The 18,615-nt window shown below is 52.5% G+C and overlaps 1 protein-coding gene and 1 long non-coding RNA gene across 4 annotated transcripts in view; one reads left to right on the forward strand and one right to left on the reverse strand.

Annotated features, from left to right (window-relative positions):
• The window catches only part of LOC144390398 (uncharacterized), a 158,659-nt gene that overhangs the window by 59,662 nt on the left and 80,382 nt on the right, over positions 1-18,615 (reverse strand). The window lies entirely within an intron of this gene.
• LOC120813096 (protein NLRC3-like) overlaps positions 1-18,615 on the forward strand; it is a 159,886-nt gene that overhangs the window by 30,991 nt on the left and 110,280 nt on the right. The gene's annotated exons all lie outside the window — the stretch shown is intronic.

An 18,615-nucleotide genomic window follows, 5' to 3' on the forward strand; every position in this document is an offset into this window, starting at 1 on the left:
CTTTGATTCTTACTTAACGATTGTCTGTGCAAAATCTTCCACCACAATAACCGGGTGAGTGACCCCGGTTGTATGTACGCGTGTTTAACGTTTTGTTGTTTTTTTTATTCTTTTTCAGAGCTGAACGCCGAAGGTGGTGGTGTGGTGTCCCGGTGGTGTGGTGTCCGGGTGGTGGTGTCCCTTCGCTCGTTTGCTGTGGTCTTTCGTTTTCATTTGTTTTGCTGTGCTCACTATTTTGTTTTTGTGTTCACGGGTGTCTTCTCTTGAAATCTCCCCCGCTGCCCTCGTGTCCCCTCCACAACCACTGGTAAGCCTCAGCGTTCATTATTTTGTTTATTATTTTGACCATTATTACCCCCATTAATTCCCCTTTTGTTGTGGAAATTGTGAGAGTGTTTTAAATTGTTTTATGGATCCTCGTATTTTTAGTAATAAACTTATAACCCCTTTTTGTACATTGAACCACGTCTTTGGCATCTTTTGTGATACTTACCTGCGTGACCTTATTAGTTAGTATTCCCCGGGTGAAATTCCCAGGGTGGCGTTGCTGGTCCCTGTTCTGCCACAAGGTGGCACTGTAGTTAAATCGCCATAAATTGGCGCGATTATGTAATCTCGTGCTGCCACAAATTGGCGTTGCTGGCAGGACTTTGCAAATTTCAAAAGCCAAGACGTGTGTTCAGTTGGATTTGCTTTTTGTTTTTGTTTTTTCTGTTTATCTGCTCGTTTGTGGTCCAGTATTTCGTTTGTTTCTTTTTTGTTGTTTTCTTTGTTTTTGTGTGTGTCATAGGCAAAACAGCAGCCGGTGCCCTCTCTTCACCCCCGTCTCATAACGGTAGGATTCCCCCCCTTAAACGGTCGGGGTAAGTATGGAGCAAGAGCTGCAAGAGTTGAGGGACTTAGTCGCCCAGTTGAAGGTCGACAATGAGAGGCTTCGCCTGGAACAGGCTGCAGCCGTGGTTGGGCCTAGTACATCCCCCGTTAGCGTGCCACCTACCGCCGCCCCCATGGCTAGAACCCCTACCCAGGATAGGCTAGTGTTTGTGCTCTTCCCCTAAACATCGGACACTTCCGGTCACCGGAAGTGTCCGATGTTTAGGGGAAGATCAGGCATCGGATTGTCGGAATGGATAGGGGAAGCACAAGCCTGCATGAGGGCCCGCCATCTATCTACGTCAGATCAAGCGTTCTTCCTATTCGACCATTTGGAAGGGGGGGCTCGCGAGGAAATAAAGTTTCGCCCTAGTATAGAACGTGAAGACCCAGCTATAATAATTTCCATTTTACAAGAGCTTTACGGCTGTGCGGAGTCTTACGTAGCATTACAGGAAGCATTCTTTTCTCGTCGGCAGCAAGAAGGCGAGACGTTACAAGAGTTCTCCCTCGCGCTGATGGGCCTCATGATGGCAGTAAAGCAGCGTGCCCCCGACGGCATACCAAACGCTGAGGTTCTGCTGCGTGATCAATTTGTCGAGCATGTGCTCGATGGCACGCTCCGTCGGGAGCTTAAGCAGTGTGTGCGTAGACAGCCGGTCGCCACCTTGCTGGAGGTAAGAGCCGAGGCTATTCGGTGGGAGCGGGAGGGTTTTCCAGGGGGCGCTAGGGGTCGAAGTTTCTCTGTTCCGTTAAACCTTGGAGTTCAGTTCGGCGTCCAGAGTGCCCTACGGCCAGTCGTTAATTCCCCCCGGTATCAGAGCTGAGTGAGATTCGAGCGATGCTAAAACTACAACAGGAGCAGCTCCACCAGCTTACCCAAAGTGTGGCACGCTGGCAGAGCCCTTCTCGGCGTAGCCCTCCCCCTTACAATAGCTCCATCATATGTAGGCGATGCCAACAGCCTGGGCATTTTGCGAGGGAATGTGACGGAGAACGTGTCCCTGCATTCATATGCTAATTCGGGCCATTCACACCTCCGCCAGCTCTCCACCTACGTCATGGTTCGTTTCCGACAATTTGTGGCACAGACAAACGCGTTTTTTGTATTAATGTCTGTCGTTTTTTAGTCTCCTCCTAAACTCAGAGATGGGCTGTAAATTGTTGAGTGCTGCTATTGAGTGTAAAGTGCACGATACACTTGATACAGTATCTGGATGATGGAAGCAAACGTCAGATCAAAGGAACATTGATAGCAGCAGTACATGAAATAGGGAAACTTGTTAGACGGTCATCCTGTAATGGTACAACAAGTAGTACAAACTGGAAGCGAATGGCGTAAACAAACAGATGGTCGTCCTTGTTTCAGCCCACTCAGCTCTCTTTCCCTTTCTCACTCCGTTGAGACTTGGTCGAAAGTCTTTCGAGACCCTTTTTAAAATCCTGGATGGAATTTGTTCCGAGCAGTAAGAGTTTTTATACACACATGTGAAGGCCATCCTCAGTGTCAGGTGCAATTTACAATTAATAGACCAAAAAAGAAGAAACGCGGATATGAATACCAAACAAGATGTGAACCGTCTATGAGATCGAGTCGACCGCCCTCCCTTCTCAGGACGCAGCTAGTGGTGTGAATCTTGTGGTCTGAAAGCATTGTTGTGTGCTCACAAACCATGCGATCGTAGGCCGGCTCTTGATCTTGTAACCGGCGGCACATATTGGCCTCAGTGCCAATGAAGGCACGCAGCTCGCTCACTGGCCTTTTCAGGTAGTGCACTTCATTGGGGGCACGAGAAAGTGCCATATTCACGTTGTATCCTGTCGGAGGAGTCCAGAGCAGTGAAGCGCCAGCTCCGGGTCTCCGGTTGTTTCCGTGGTACATGGTGAATATCAATAAAAAGACTTGTGGAAAGCCTGTAAAAAGGCGTTTGATAGACGGTAAACGACTCAGTGTAGTCTTTAAAAAGACCGGTGGAAAGCCTGTAAAAAGGCTCAAATCCTGTAAAAAGGGTTTTGTTTTGATGGTAAATGACTGACTGAATGTGGTCTGTGAAAAAGGGTGTTGAATCTTTCAAAAGGCTACTTAACTCTGTAACGGACAGATGTCGCTGATAAATTCTCTGGAGAAAATATCTGAACTGCTCCCTCTGAACTCAGTAAGACAATGAACAGAAACATCTGATTCCGTTTGCAAATATTCTGATTCCGTATGCAAATGAATGTTGGAATAATACGCACTCATGTGGGGCGAGCATTCCGTCACCATGGAGACGGGGTACAAACACGGCGCACAGTAAAATATGTATACACACACATCTCATAAGCAGCACGTTCAACAACGTCTCTAAAATGTCAGCCATTAACAAAGACTTTAATACAAGACATTGAAGACATTGTTCTGTATCACTATTGGTCAGAAAGTAACCTGTATTTAATTTGCCTACCTGAAACCCTTTGATGCTCACCTCAGAGTTCAGGGCCACCGTGATAGAGAGGGGGAGCTGCTGCTGTTCGGCTGTGCAGGAACCACTTCCTGTTGACCTGCAGACCACCGAGCCGCCACGCTGGAACACAGAAACCTGAGAGGAAAACACACGTTTCATATAGAATATGACATAGGAAGTAACCCTCGCTGTGTGAATTGAGACTTTAACACTAACTGTGTCCAGGGTGACGGGCAGACCCAGAGTCCGGCCTCCTTTATGCGCCTTTGCAGTGAGGACGTCATACCAAACCTAAAACACAAACAGCCCTTCATGTAACAGGCGCCATGACGTGACTTGTGAGCCACTAGAAGAGGTTTGTTACCTGCTGCTTGATTTACCTCACCAGATCCAGGAAGAAGGACTCGCACAGCTTGAACACGCGGCTTGGTTACAGGACTGGCCAGCAGTGCTCCACCTACATACAATCAAAGACAGTTAAGATCATAAAAGTGAGAACTTCACCCAGTAAAAAAAGGTATTTATCACCAATCATATACTGGTGGTCCACAGCGAAGGTGCTCTGTTCTCCTGGGAACTCCACCCAGAGAGGTCTGTGCGCGTTTGAATAAAACAAGCATTTCCATAAGCTCTTCTTAAAAAGTGGATCTACTGATGTTTTAATGACCAACTTAAAACATGACAAACATGGACCTCTAGTGTCAGAAAGCAGAAGGTAAAGTGGACAAACAGCCTGCAGTACTTCCACTGGGCAGCAGAGGGAGGCAGACGGAGGTGTGAGCCAGGTGGAACAGAGTGAACCAGTAAGGCAGCAAACAGGACCTGAGGGCACAAGAGGCAACACTCGGATCATTACACACTGAACAAAGAGGACTGTGCACGTCCACGCTGATATTTAACAAGGCCACCTCCTCTTTGTCCACGAAGACACATTTTGACGATTCGTCCTGTTTATTGTTTTTTCACGCTAATTGAAAAACGACCTAGGAGATGATATTCATTAAGGGAAAGCAGTCGTTCCTGGTGGATCCAAATGGCTGTGACTCATTTGACTGAAACAGTCAGAGAAGCTCTGTTGGATCGCAGTGCGGATGGCGGCGGTGACTTTCTCCCCAAACAGCTTCGTCCCCTTTGCAGACTGAGAGCTCCCGGCGTCTCGCTCGCTCTGCGGCTCTCTCCTCCTGATCGCCCTTACTGCATTTTAAAACCAGACCAACGCCATCAAAACACATTCAGCTCAGCTGAGGCCGATTGCCTCCACCTGCCACGTTCCCTGAGCCCCTCCCCCTCTCTCTCCCCCCTCTGCAGACGAGCAAAAACCACGGCCACCACCACAGCAGAGTTCTGGAACGTTTTTATAAAGGGCCTAAAATGTCTGCAAGAGAGAGGCCTCAACCACTCAACAGTTTGACACCGGGACAGAACATTCCAGTCCAATGTTACAGCACCAAAGTCCCTCATTGGGAGCAACTCTACTTCCATTTGACCATTTTAGACATAAACTCTATTCAGTCAGAGAAACATTACCAGGCCAACGAGACCCCTCATAGATCTGCCCGTCTCTGTTCTTGATGAAGTGCCCCCCATCTCTGGCCTCATTAGACAAACACCAACCGGGGTCGATCTTGATGTGAGGATCGGTTATCACGACCAACTGACAGAGAAGAAAAAAATGCACCATAATGATTCGTGACACCCAAAAACAAACAAGGCCGACAATGTACGCTAGAAACTCACCTTCCTCTTCCTCTCCTCCAGGTGGCGCTGCAGGTTGGCCGGTTGGGGGGAAAAGCGCGGCGTCCCAGGTGAAGATACGCTTCCCCTCCGTGTGCTGGATATCCATCCAGATAACGTCGCACGGGATGTCGTGGCGGTCGAATCCAGCGTCCACAGCCTTCACGTCAGCCTCTTCGTCGTAGATCCAGCGGCTCTGGTGGTACCCGAGAGGAAACAAAGGGGGCGGGGCTTGATATCCTGAGAGAGGGAGGAGAGACGAGTAGCCGTGACTTATGGATCATGTGAATATTGTCAACATGTGCAGAAACAAACTAAGAGGGGAAGTGATACAGAAAGCATCGTGTTCCTTCTCATTAATGTGTGTAATTTGCAACATACAAGACACAATAAACAGTAAACAACCTGATATCTGACGCTGCATCCTTATCATCCTTATCTAATCCTGTTGTGGGGGGTTTCTTTCCACATGCAAATAGTCCAACATATTGTGTGCTGCACACTGGTACTGGGTGAACAGCTGCTGTGGACCGGGCCCGAGCAGAACCACGCTGTCCATCACACCTCTTTCTGTCAGTCTGTGGCTCCATGCGCCTCGTCTTCAGTGGGGGAGTTTGGCCGTGCTTAGAGAGGGAGGGGTTTGTAAAGTGGTTAAATGTGCATTTCTATATGTTTTCCAACATAAATGTAGTAATAAACGGGTTTATTGGCTGTTTGCCAGCAGGAGGACAAAAAGCAGCAGCAAAGTCTGCAGGACGGATCAATCGTTCCCAGTCACACAAACGGGATGAACTACGCAGCTGAAAGAAGAAGCTCTCTGACCGAGGACCAGATACTGTATGAGAAGCACACAGGAACAATACTCGCCCGAGGAGCCGACACGCTGTGACCCACGTTAACAAGCGTCTCAGGCGTTCAGCCAGAACACCCAAAGTCCGGTCTGGTTTGTGGGCCACTAACAGCGGAACAGAGGCGTACGGGCCGAGGCGGCTGTACAAGTCGTACGCAAAGACATCCGGCTCATACAGCCGGTGAGGGTCCCCGTCACTGCCACGGCACATGAACTAAAGATCATCAAGGGATTGTGAAAATGAAACATGGATGTTCCTGCTCGTGTCGTCTGCTTGTAGTTCATGTGTGTACCTGGTGTCTCTGGGCTGAAGGCCGTCGGCGTGCTCTGGTACACAAGGCTGAACCCGTGGAGACAGAGCTCGGACCCGATGCTGCTGGGACCTGGAGACGGACAACACGTTCATTTATACTTTAACTAAATATAGAAGGTATTTTAGCGAAGATCATGCTGGTGTTCCTCTCCGGTCCGATGCATTAGACGAGTGAAGATCTGTGGGAACTAAACTGTAAATATCTACAAGGCACAAGAGGAGTTTCAGTATCCGCCTCCATCAGAGAGCAGTGCAGCGCTACTCACATGAAAGGAGGAAGAACTTCTTTGCAGCTACAGAGACTTTAAGACATTTTGTCTCTCAGGTTTCATGTATTTTATTTCTTGTTTAGAGCGATAAACGGTTACGTTCATGCATTGTATCATTTTCCTATGATTCAGGGACACTGGAGTAAGATGGACTGTTGCACATATGTTGCTTATTACTTTGAGCTGGTGTGATTGTGTCATATTTTCTGATCATGTCATTGTGAGGAGTTGTGTGTTGTGAGTCTTGCCGTGTTCGTCCTGTGATGTTGTATGTGGGATGAATGCAGCGTCACTTCTTCTTCTTCTTATTCTTATTATTACTTTGGCCACAACACAAATGTAGGATGGAGAAAAGTGCATCACTGGGTTTTTGGGCCACAGTGTGACGAGCTGTAAAGAAAACATTGATAGGTATGAAAGCCAAACGGTTGCCAGTCAGTACACACCTGAGCCAAAGAGCAACACCAACACTAAGTGTCCACTAGTGTCCTGTTCCAGTCAACCGGATGCTTTGTCCAATATTCACTCTGCTTTTTGTTCTGTCTCTCTAGCTGCTAAATGCTCCACTTTGGTCCCCACGCAGTAATAAACGTTGTCTCTGGTGTGGGAACTTCTCAACTCTAAGATGCAAAAACCTGCTGCATTGATTCAGTGGCATCACCTCATCTGGACGTCAGTTTCATCTCGCTGTGTCTTTACTGTAGTTTCCTGTCACGCTTCCTCCTCTCCTCTTCCTCCCCCCTTGATCCCTCTGTCTTTGAGCTGATGTGTGAAAACCTTATTTGTTGATCACGGCACGTATGTGATGCTCCACAGAAGGAAAGCACCAAGTATGTGCTACATTTCAACACCTCAGTTATGAGTTACACACAAATGATGCATTTTTCTATTTTGTTTATAAATGTCTTCATTTCTACATTTTAATATCTTGGCTTTTTGTGAGATGTTTGCAATATGTATAATAACACGTTTTAGTTAACATAATTCAAAGGTAACTAAAGACATGGTATTATTTATTTGCAGCTTAACTGTGGCTATTTTCATCAATAACTTGTGCATTATTCTGCCAGCAGATCACATTTGGCATCTCCTGAAAATGAGAATGCAAAGGAAGTTGTAGCGTGTGTATAAAGGCTCAGTGTTCAATGTGGGGGTTCAGGGTCCCTGCAGAGTCAGAATACAGCAGATGGACTCTACTACCCTTTCCACCACAGAGGGATGCTGCTGAGCCTTTGTTGTGGCTGTGCACTCGTGTCTTTCATCAGGACCTGACGTTTCATCATTCATCATTTTACCATAACATTTGTTGTCTTGGCCAAAGTCCGACAGTCTTGTGCATCATGATGTTCAGGGCAATGGGTCGACCACAGCAGGCAGTTGGATTTGAATCTTCTCATCTGCTGATGCAAAGATACTTAGAACATGAACGCTGACAAAGGAACTAGACAGTGTTGTAGTTTTTCACTTTTTCACACGAGCTGGGAACCTTCAGGAGCCCCCAGTGACCCCCAGTGACTCCCAGTGACCCCCAGTGACTCCCAGGGACGCACCGCACCCACTTGTGTTCAAAAAATGAAGAAACTCCGGACAGACAGAAGACATGTTGGACTGAAAAGTTCAAATGAAAAGCCTTTAATAAAAGAAAGGTGTTGTGCTAAAAAGAAGATCTCAGCTGAGGATCCGCTGGTTTGTGCATCAACAGGCCACAGAGGAGCTCATTGACTATCACATAGTGACCGTCTCTTGCTTCCACCAACCAATCAAGAACAATGGGTGCTTACAGATATTTATAGAGTTCAGTAAAGGTGTGAGAAGCAGTGTCCACACCCCTGGACACGTGACGCCTCCTGGTGCGTTCAAGTTGAGTAGTTATTTACAGAATATAGTGGTGCAATGAGGTATTACATTGGATGGCGCGTTCACTGTAACTCTCGGGGTCAATATAAGTGGTGCAAAGTATTACATGAATGCATTTTGATTGGTTACATTACATTGAACACAATCATAGCTGTGCATTGGTGTTATTCTATTGATTAGTGTCAACATGACAGCGGTGTCACACTATTCTCATGTCTTTATTGATCACATAGTGTCAGAATCAGGGCTGTATCCTGGTGGACACTAAATGCATTTTATTCATTGGTCTCATTCATGAAGCGTCGTCAGTCTGACTACTGTAACTCTCTCCTGCAGGTCTCCTGCTACCACCATTCCACCTCTGCAGCTCATCCACAATGCAGCAGCTCCACTGCTCTTTAACCTTCCTAAGTCCTCTAAACATGGTGCTCACGTACCGTGCTGTGAATGGATGGGGTCCAGCTTACATCCAGGACCTGGTCCAACCTGACATCCCGACCCGCACTCTCCGCTCTGCATGTGATAAACTGCTTGTTCCTCCTCACTGAGAGCAAAGGAACTCAAACAGTGAGTGTGATCCAGAATGCAACGACGTAACGGTGATCCTACAACACTGTTCTCCTGATCTGGAAACTTTCTTCATCCACTGCAAACCCTTTTATTCCCCCCGTGAGTTCGCTTCATTCATCCTGGCCGGTGTTTACATGCCGCCGCCAGGCAACGTGCACGAGGCTCAGCGGACACTCGCCGACCAGATACGGCGTGTGGAGCGGACCAACCCGGACTCTAGTTATTGTCCTCGGGGACTTTAACAAAGGAAATCTCACCCATGAACTTCCTAAATACAGACAGTTTATTAAATGCCCACCAGAGAGGAGAACACGCCGGATCACTGTTACACCACAGTAAGCAGGGCTTATCACGCCGTCCCTCGTGCTGCACTGGGACACTCTGACCACGTCATGGTCCATCTGATTCCTGCATACAGGCAGAAACTAAAGCTCTGCAAACCTGTGGTGAGGGAATTCAAGAAGTGGACCAGTGAGGCGCTGGAGGATCTTCGGGCGTGCTTTGACTGCACAGACTGGGATGTTTTCAGGACTGCTACTAACAGTCTGGATGAGTTCACAGAGGCTGTAACTTCCTACATCGGCTTCTGTGAGGACAGCTGTGTACCATCATGCACCAGGGTGAGTTACAACAACGACAAACCCTGGTTCACAGCGGAACTCGGAACACTACGCCTGCAGAAGGATCAGGCATTTAGGAGTGGGGACAAAGACTTGTACACAGAGGCAAAATACAAGTTTAGCAAGGCGGTGAGAGACGCTAAACGACTGTACTCTGAGAAACTCCAACAACAGTTCTCAGCAAGTGACTCTGCTTCGGTCTGGAGAGGCCTCAAACACCTCACTAATGTAATGGGAAAATGATATGTAACCCTTTTAAATGCTTCATTTGTATAACCAGTTTATTAGTTGCAAGTGGTTAGATCACAAAGGCCCTGACATAAGAACTGATGTCTCCCACTTGGATTAGATGTTTCCAGCGTCATAGCTGTAGAGATGGAACAAAGTGTTTGTTATGTCTATGACCACCTTTGTTTTAGCATGTTGGGAGAGCAGGGACACGGTCAAAGAGCTGACGTCTCTCACATGGACAAGATGTTCCCAGTACCCTGGCTGTAGATACTCAACAAGATGGTCAAAGGTTTCTGTTGACGCCACCGATATCTAAACTTAGGTATAAGAACTGCCTCGATGTGTGGGGGAAAAAAGGAGGTTCTTGACAGTCTACTGACCACGTAGCTGTTGTGACCCTTTTTCCCTCGCAAGGAAATAAACGGAGAAAAGACATACTTGACTCAGAGCCTTTGTTTCTTACTTAACGATTGTCTGTGCAAAGTCTTCCACCACACCCTGGACAGAAGCTTGTAATCCACGCACAGTAGAGACACAGGGCGCCAGTTGCCGATGTCCTGTAGGTTCCCCTTCTTTGGCAGTAGTGTTATGACCGCTCTGCGGCAGGACATCGGCATGGAACCAGAGGCCAGACTCTCGTTAAAAACCTCCAGGACACCAGGTGCGAATATATCCCAGAATGCCTTAAAAAATTCTGCGGGGAGGCCGTCGATGCCAGGAGCACGCCGTCCCTGCATGCCCTGCAAGGCGGCCTTCAGCTCCTGCACCGTTATGGGTCGGTCAAGCGCTTTGTTGGTCTCCTCAGAGACTTGAGGTAGCCCGCTCACAAACTCCTCCGTCAGTGCTTCCTCCTCCCTGTACTCACTGGTGTAGAGGGAGGAGTAAAAGCTGACCGCTCGCCTCCTAATCTGGCATGGTTCCACCACCGGCAACCCTGTGTCTGCCAACAGCGCGTGGATCACCCTCCCCTGCCCACTCTTCCTCTCCAGGCCGAAGAAGAAGCTAGAGGGAGTGTCCATCTCTGTGATGGTCTGGAATCGGGACCTGACCAGTGCACCCTGAGCTTTAACGTCTAACAGGTCGGCCGGAGCCATTTTTTTGATCTTGAGGATTTCAAAATGTCCTCGCTCTCCTGTGGACTCGTTTAAACGCTCTAGTTCCACTATATCAGTCTCCAGGTCCTTCATAGATCTGGTGATGTCTCTGGTCACGTTGAGAGTGTGCTGCTGACAAAGAAGCCTAATCTCGATCTTACCGCGGTCCCACCACTGCCTAAGACTACTAAAATCACTCTTCCTCAGCCTAAAAACACTCCAAAAATATGAAAGGGCCGCTCTAAAATTCCTATCAAATGTTAAACCGGAGTTAAAATGCCAGTACGCGCTTTTTGGCAAAATGTTCCTAATAAAAACATTACACACTAGCAGGGAATGATCTGAAAAAACAGCCGGTACAATGGTACACATTTTAAAAATATTAAAATGGTGCTTAAAAACATAAAACCGATCAAGCCTGGCTGAGGAGATTCTACCTTCTCTGAGGTGGGACCACGTGTACTGTCGGCAGTCTGCATGCATCCTTCTCCACACATGAGGCCATGAGACCGGACCAGCTGCCTCAGAGCGCGCTGGGAAGCTGGATGTGGCTCTGCGTGGTTGCGGTCTATGGCCGCATCTTCTGTGCAGTTAAAATCCCCCCCCAAGAATAAAAAATCCTCCGGGGCACAGCCATCTAAAAGATCATTAACTTTTGTTAAAAACAGCTTCCTCTCTGCACCGATTGTTGGAGCACATTGATAAAAACAACAGTAAAAAGGTGGAACCGTGCCTTGACTAAGAACAACCTCCCCTCGATGATGTGTTTGACCTCCAGGGAGACTGGCTTAAAAGACCTGGAGAAGAGGAAGCCCACTCCTCCACTGAGGTTGGTGTTGTGGCTCAGCAGGACTTCCCTCCTCCAGTCGGCCTCGTTGGTGCTGTCGCTGTGCGTCTCTTGCACGAAGAGAACATCAAGACGTTTTATTTTTTTAAATTCATAAATAGATGCCCTCTTCTTGGCATCTCTGGCTCCGTTCACATTCAGGCTTCCCACTTTTAAAGTATCCATGATAAAAATAAATAAAAATAAAACCAATAAATCAATTAAAACGCACATTGGGGCTTTTCTCGTGATCATCGATTGCTCGTTTTGCTTTTAGCACAATTTTTTTTAGTCTAAAACCCTCTTGATCTGTGAAGCCAGACTCCTCTCGCTGGCTCATGCGGAGTCTGGCTGAGTTATAAAAACACACCAGGTCTGGGAAAAACTCCTCGATTTTTAGATTCCTCCTATTTTTGACTTTTTGTAGAAACATTTTGATTTGCTGTGCGGAGTAGAGCTTTTCCCGCTGGCTGTGTGTCAGACAGGCGCTGTGGATGTCGCTGCTGTCCGACACACAGCCCTCACTCTCACTGCCGTCAGATGGCCCCTGACCCCCCATGGCCTCCTCTTCCTCCCCCACCTTGCTGGCTTTTGCCTCGCTGCCTGTATCTTGCCTCTTTTTTTTTCTTTTTGTTGCAGCTTTTTGCTCTCCTGCTTCCTCCTCCACCATCTCCACCTCCTCTGCCTGTTCCACCCCCCCATTCAGTCCTCCCCCCAACTGTGCCTCTATGGCACCTTACTCCTGTTCCACACTAACCCCCCCTCACCCTTTTCCTTTCCTTCCCCTCCATCCTCACCCTGTGCCACCTCACCCAAAGCTCCTCTCTCACCCACCAAAACACCCTCATTCACACTGTGCACATCTTCCATACTCACCCCGTGTGGGTCAGGCACAGCAGCGCAACGGCCCGCGGAACCGGAAACGGCCTCACGGACGCCGCAGCCACCTCCGCGGCTGGAGACCCCCCCGCAAGAACCGCGGCCGGAGGATCCCCCGCCGCAGCCGCGGCCGGAGACCCCCCCGCCGCAGCCGCGGCGGAAGACCCCCCCGCAAGAACCGCGGCCGGAGCATCCCCCGCCGCAGCCCCGCCAGGCGGAGTCGGGTCCCCGCGCCTCGGGCAGGCACCCACGGCGTGCCCCTCCTCGCCGCAACCGAAACATTTCATCGCCGACGATGATGCAAAAATCACGTACTCGTAATCATCTTCTTAACATGGAAGCGGAGGTTGAGCTCCACATTCCGGTTGTTAAGGATCATATAGAGGTGTCTGCGGTGAGACACCACGTGCTTCAGTAACTGAGACCTGCATCCAGACAAGATCTTTGATCGGTGACACCACCTTTCCGTGTCTGGAGAGTTCTCTGCTGAGGAACTCGTCGCTGATGAACGGAGGGGCGTTCGATAGAACCACCTTCATGGCCGGTTGCGTCAGTGGCAACACCTGCACAAACATTTCATTCACCGTGAGGCGCCTCGACGACTCGGTTCACCTTCTCCACCTGGTCCAGGAAAATGACCACGGCGCTGTTCATCCGAGCGGCCGACTTAACGCTGCCGTGCCCGACCTTCTCCCCCACAGCCCGATGTCCTCCACGCTGCACGGGAAGCCCGCGGCAATCTTAATGCCGTGCTTCCTCGTGAGCTGGGAGAACGTGTCCCCATTTACCGTCTAGAGACGCCGACCGGCGAGACACCGGCAGGAGAAAAGAAACCCAAAGAAAAACCCCAACGACTAAAGTGAGAAACAACCACTAAACCACATTAAATTAATATATATAACTAAGGGAAAAAACAAAGAGAGAATACCGCTCAAAGACGCTCACACACGCTCACTCCCAGCATGCACCGAGAGAGAGAGAGAGAGAGAGAGGTTTGAGGTTTAAAGAATCCTTTATTCCACTTATACAAAGGAGCCAGAACACAAAACATGAAAGAAAAACCAACAATAAACACACACAGTCCAACAAGCAGAAACAAAAGAGACAGAGTAAACAAACATCTGCATTCTAGCCTGAACAGTTGTTCCCCCCCAGGCTAAAGGCCGCCGCGTGTTTCTGCGTCTGCGTCGACGCGCTGGTTTCACTTCCTGCTTGTAAAGTCCTGCGTGTGTTGCAGAGCGATTCACCTCCAGAACAACAGGTGGAGTCACGTGTTTTGTTGAAGACGACCTGGAGAGTCACGTCTTTGTGTGTGGAAGTCGCTGGTGGCTTTATTTATTGATCATAGACTTTATTGCCCCGTGCATCCACACTGCTGCTTTTCATCACGGACACATTTGTCCCGTATTTTCCTCCACGACTTTGTTCCCTCGTTTGTGGAGATCTCCCTCCATGAATCAGAGGCCATCCGGCGTCCTCATAGTCCGCCAATGACGGCTCATATTTACGCATTTCTTCCCACAAAAGCTCTTGAGTCTGATCCGTTACCCTGGACCAAGACGTCGGAGCCCAAAGTGTAGCTGCAGATGAACACACACTGCGTTACGCCGCGTATCACACAGTGTGTTATGAGTCTGCTGCAAGGGGCCCTTTGTTTCCTTCTACTGCGCCTCGCCAGTATTCATCTGTGATTGGACGCCTTCTCCTTCCAGCTTTTCTCCTCCCTCCACTGCGGGAGATTCTGACTCTTGACTTGTTGTTGTTGTTTTCTCTGGGGGGGGTTGTCTGCATAGTCTGTCAATCATGAATTAGTCGACATCTCATCACTATTAGATTGGATTGGTTTGTCAGGTAGGTGAGGGAGGAAAATCCACTTTGGCAAAGATAAGTTGTTGCAAAGGGCAAAAGGTGTCAGGGTTGCGGGGTGGAAGGCAGGACTCATACGCAGACTTGCGGAAAACAAAAGGACTTTAATAGTCAGAAGCTCAAAAAACAGGAACCGGGAGAAAAGCACACAGACGAGAAACTACGGCGATCCAAGACGAAAGACATGCGTGGCGAAAGACATGCGTGGCGAAAGACAATGACGCGACAAGTGACACAAGAGACACATGGCTTAAATACACAAGGGAGGTGCAGGTGATTGGACACAGGTGGAAACTATTAGACGAACACAGGGGATGACGAGACAAGGCAGGAAGTGAAGTTACCCGGGGACACGAGTGGCAGAAAACTACAAAATAAGACAGGAAGTGAACCACACCGTGACAGTACCCCCCCCTTAAGGGCCGAATTCCAGACGGCCAACACTAGAGCGAACAAGGGGTGGGTGGGGAGGGAAACCAGAGACGTTGGTCGGACCACCCTGGAAACTCTGGCGGGCGGCCTGGCGGGCGGCCCGACCGGCGGGGAGCCTCTGGGGGTCGGCCCGGCGGGCGGCCAGACGAGCGGGGAGCCTCTGGGGGTCGGCCCGGCGGGCGGTCACCAATCCGGCTCCGGAGCGGCGACTGCAGGGCACGGAACGTCTCTAGAATGGCAGACTCTGAGACACGGGAAACGTCTGGGGTAGTCGTCGTCGGCAGCTCGGGGACACGGGAAACGTCCGGGTTAGTAGTCGTCGTCGGCAGCTCGGGGACACCGGAAACGTCCGGGTTAGTAGTCGTCGTCGGCTCGGGGACACGGGAAACGTCCGGGTTAGTAGTCGTCGTCGGCTCGGGGACACGGGAAACCTCCGGGGTAGTCGGCGGCGGCGGCTCGGGGACACGGAACACCTCCGCAGTGAGGTCCAGCTCGTGGACACGGAACACCTCCGCAGTGAGGTCCGGCTCGGGGACACGGAACACCTCCGCAGTGAGGTCCGGCTCGGGGACACGGAACACCTCTGCAGTCTGCTCCGGCTCGGGGACACGGAACACCTCCGCAGTCTGCTCCGGCTCGGGGACACGGAACACCTCCGCAGTCGGCTCCGGCTCGGGGACACGGAACACCTCCGCAGTCGGCTCCGGCTCGGGGACACGGAACAACTCCGCAGTCTGCGGCGGCTCAGCCCCCCCCATAACCCACCCCGTAGCCCCCCCCTCAAGGGCCGGATCCCAGACGGCCCTCAAATCACCAACGGGAGGGTGGGAGAGGACCATGGGATGGGAGGGAGGGAGCCTGAGTCTCGGAGCGGGGACTGGGGGCGTCGGGGGCATGGAGCGTGGGGCCGGTACTGGTCGGGTCGGGGGCATGGAGCGTGGGGCCGGTACTGGTCGGGTCGGGGGCATGGAGCGTGGGGCCGGTACTGGTCGGGTCGGGGGCATGGAGCGTGGGGCCGGTACTGGTCGGGTCGGGGGCATGGAGCGTGGGGCCGGTACTGGTCGGGTCGGGGGCATGGAGCGTGGGGCCGGAACTGGTCGGGTCGGGGGCATGGGTGAGAGTCGGGGCGGCCCAGCGGGAACGGGAGATCGCTGCGGCGGCCCAGCGGGAACGGGAGATCGCTGCGGCGGCCCAGCGGGAACGGGAGATCGCTGCGGCGGCCCAGCGGGAACGGGAGATCGCTGCGGCGGCCCAGCGGGAACGGGAGATCGCTGCGGCGGCCCAGCGGGAACGGGAGATCGCTGCGGCGGCCCAGCGGGAACGGGAGATCGCTGCGGCGGCCCAGCGGGAACGGGAGATCGCTGCGGCGGCCCAGCGGGAACGGGAGATCGCTGCGGCGGCCCAGCGGGAACGGGAGATCGCTGCGGCGGCCCAGCGGGAACGGGAGATCGCTTCTTCCGCTTGCTCCTCCTAGGGTTAAGGAGGTCCCGGAGCTTGAGGCAGGCGAGCTGATAGCTCCTGGGACCAAAAACACAGTCTGTTTTCCGCTGCCAGAAGGGACTCCTTACGTCCAGGTAGTCCGGACCATAGTCTGGCAGCGGGTCTGCTGAGCCCTTTTTTGGTCGCGTCATTCTGTCAGGGTTGCGGGGTGGAAGGCAGGACTCATACGCAGACTTGCGGAAAACAAAAGGACTTTAATAGTCAGAAGCTCAAAAAACAGGAACCGGGAGAAAAGCACACAGACGAGAAACTACGGCGATCCAAGACGAAAGACATGCGTGGCGAAAGACATGCGTGGCGAAAGACAATGACGCGACAAGTGACACAAGAGACACATGGCTTAAATACACAAGGGAGGTGCAGGTGATTGGACACAGGTGGAAACTATTAGACGAACACAGGGGATGACGAGACAAGGCAGGAAGTGAAGTTACCCGGGGACACGAGTGGCAGAAAACTACAAAATAAGACAGGAAGTGAACCACACCGTGACAGTACCCCCCCCTTAAGGGCCGAATTCCAGACGGCCAACACTAGAGCGAACAAGGGGTGGGTGGGGAGGGAAACCAGAGACGTTGGTCGGACCACCCTGGAAACTCTGGCGGGCGGCCTGGCGGGCGGCCCGACCGGCGGGGAGCCTCTGGGGGTCGGCCCGGCGGGCGGCCAGACGAGCGGGGAGCCTCTGGGGGTCGGCCCGGCGGGCGGTCACCAATCCGGCTCCGGAGCGGCGACTGCAGGGCACGGAACGTCTCTAGAATGGCAGACTCTGAGACACGGGAAACGTCTGGGGTAGTCGTCGTCGGCAGCTCGGGGACACGGGAAACGTCCGGGTTAGTAGTCGTCGTCGGCAGCTCGGGGACACCGGAAACGTCCGGGTTAGTAGTCGTCGTCGGCTCGGGGACACGGGAAACGTCCGGGTTAGTAGTCGTCGTCGGCTCGGGGACACGGGAAACCTCCGGGGTAGTCGGCGGCGGCGGCTCGGGGACACGGAACACCTCCGCAGTGAGGTCCAGCTCGTGGACACGGAACACCTCCGCAGTGAGGTCCGGCTCGGGGACACGGAACACCTCCGCAGTGAGGTCCGGCTCGGGGACACGGAACACCTCTGCAGTCTGCTCCGGCTCGGGGACACGGAACACCTCCGCAGTCTGCTCCGGCTCGGGGACACGGAACACCTCCGCAGTCGGCTCCGGCTCGGGGACACGGAACACCTCCGCAGTCGGCTCCGGCTCGGGGACACGGAACAACTCCGCAGTCTGCGGCGGCTCAGCCCCCCCCATAACCCACCCCGTAGCCCCCCCCTCAAGGGCCGGATCCCAGACGGCCCTCAAATCACCAACGGGAGGGTGGGAGAGGACCATGGGATGGGAGGGAGGGAGCCTGAGTCTCGGAGCGGGGACTGGGGGCGTCGGGGTCATGAGTCTCGGAGCGGGGACTGGTCGGGTCGGGGGCATGGAGCGTGGGGCCGGTACTGGTCGGGTCGGGGGCATGGAGCGTGGGGCCGGTACTGGTCGGGTCGGGGGCATGGAGCGTGGGGCCGGTACTGGTCGGGTCGGGGGCATGGAGCGTGGGGCCGGTACTGGTCGGGTCGGGGGCATGGAGCGTGGGGCCGGTACTGGTCGGGTCGGGGGCATGGAGCGTGGGGCCGGAACTGGTCGGGTCGGGGGCATGGGTGAGAGTCGGGGCGGCCCAGCGGGAACGGGAGATCGCTGCGGCGGCCCAGCGGGAACGGGAGATCGCTGCGGCGGCCCAGCGGGAACGGGAGATCGCTGCGGCGGCCCAGCGGGAACGGGAGATCGCTGCGGCGGCCCAGCGGGAACGGGAGATCGCTGCGGCGGCCCAGCGGGAACGGGAGATCGCTGCGGCGGCCCAGCGGGAACGGGAGATCGCTGCGGCGGCCCAGCGGGAACGGGAGATCGCTGCGGCGGCCCAGCGGGAACGGGAGATCGCTGCGGCGGCCCAGCGGGAACGGGAGATCGCTTCTTCCGCTTGCTCCTCCTAGGGTTAAGGAGGTCCCGGAGCTTGAGGCAGGCGAGCTGATAGCTCCTGGGACCAAAAACACAGTCTGTTTTCCGCTGCCAGAAGGGACTCCTTACGTCCAGGTAGTCCGGACCATAGTCTGGCAGCGGGTCTGCTGAGCCCTTTTTTGGTCGCGTCATTCTGTCAGGGTTGCGGGGTGGAAGGCAGGACTCATACGCAGACTTGCGGAAAACAAAAGGACTTTAATAGTCAGAAGCTCAAAAAACAGGAACCGGGA

The sequence above is a fragment of the Gasterosteus aculeatus genome, chromosome 21, assembly GCF_964276395.1.
Source record: "Gasterosteus aculeatus chromosome 21, fGasAcu3.hap1.1, whole genome shotgun sequence".
Classification (NCBI taxonomy): Eukaryota; Metazoa; Chordata; class Actinopteri; order Perciformes; family Gasterosteidae; genus Gasterosteus; species Gasterosteus aculeatus.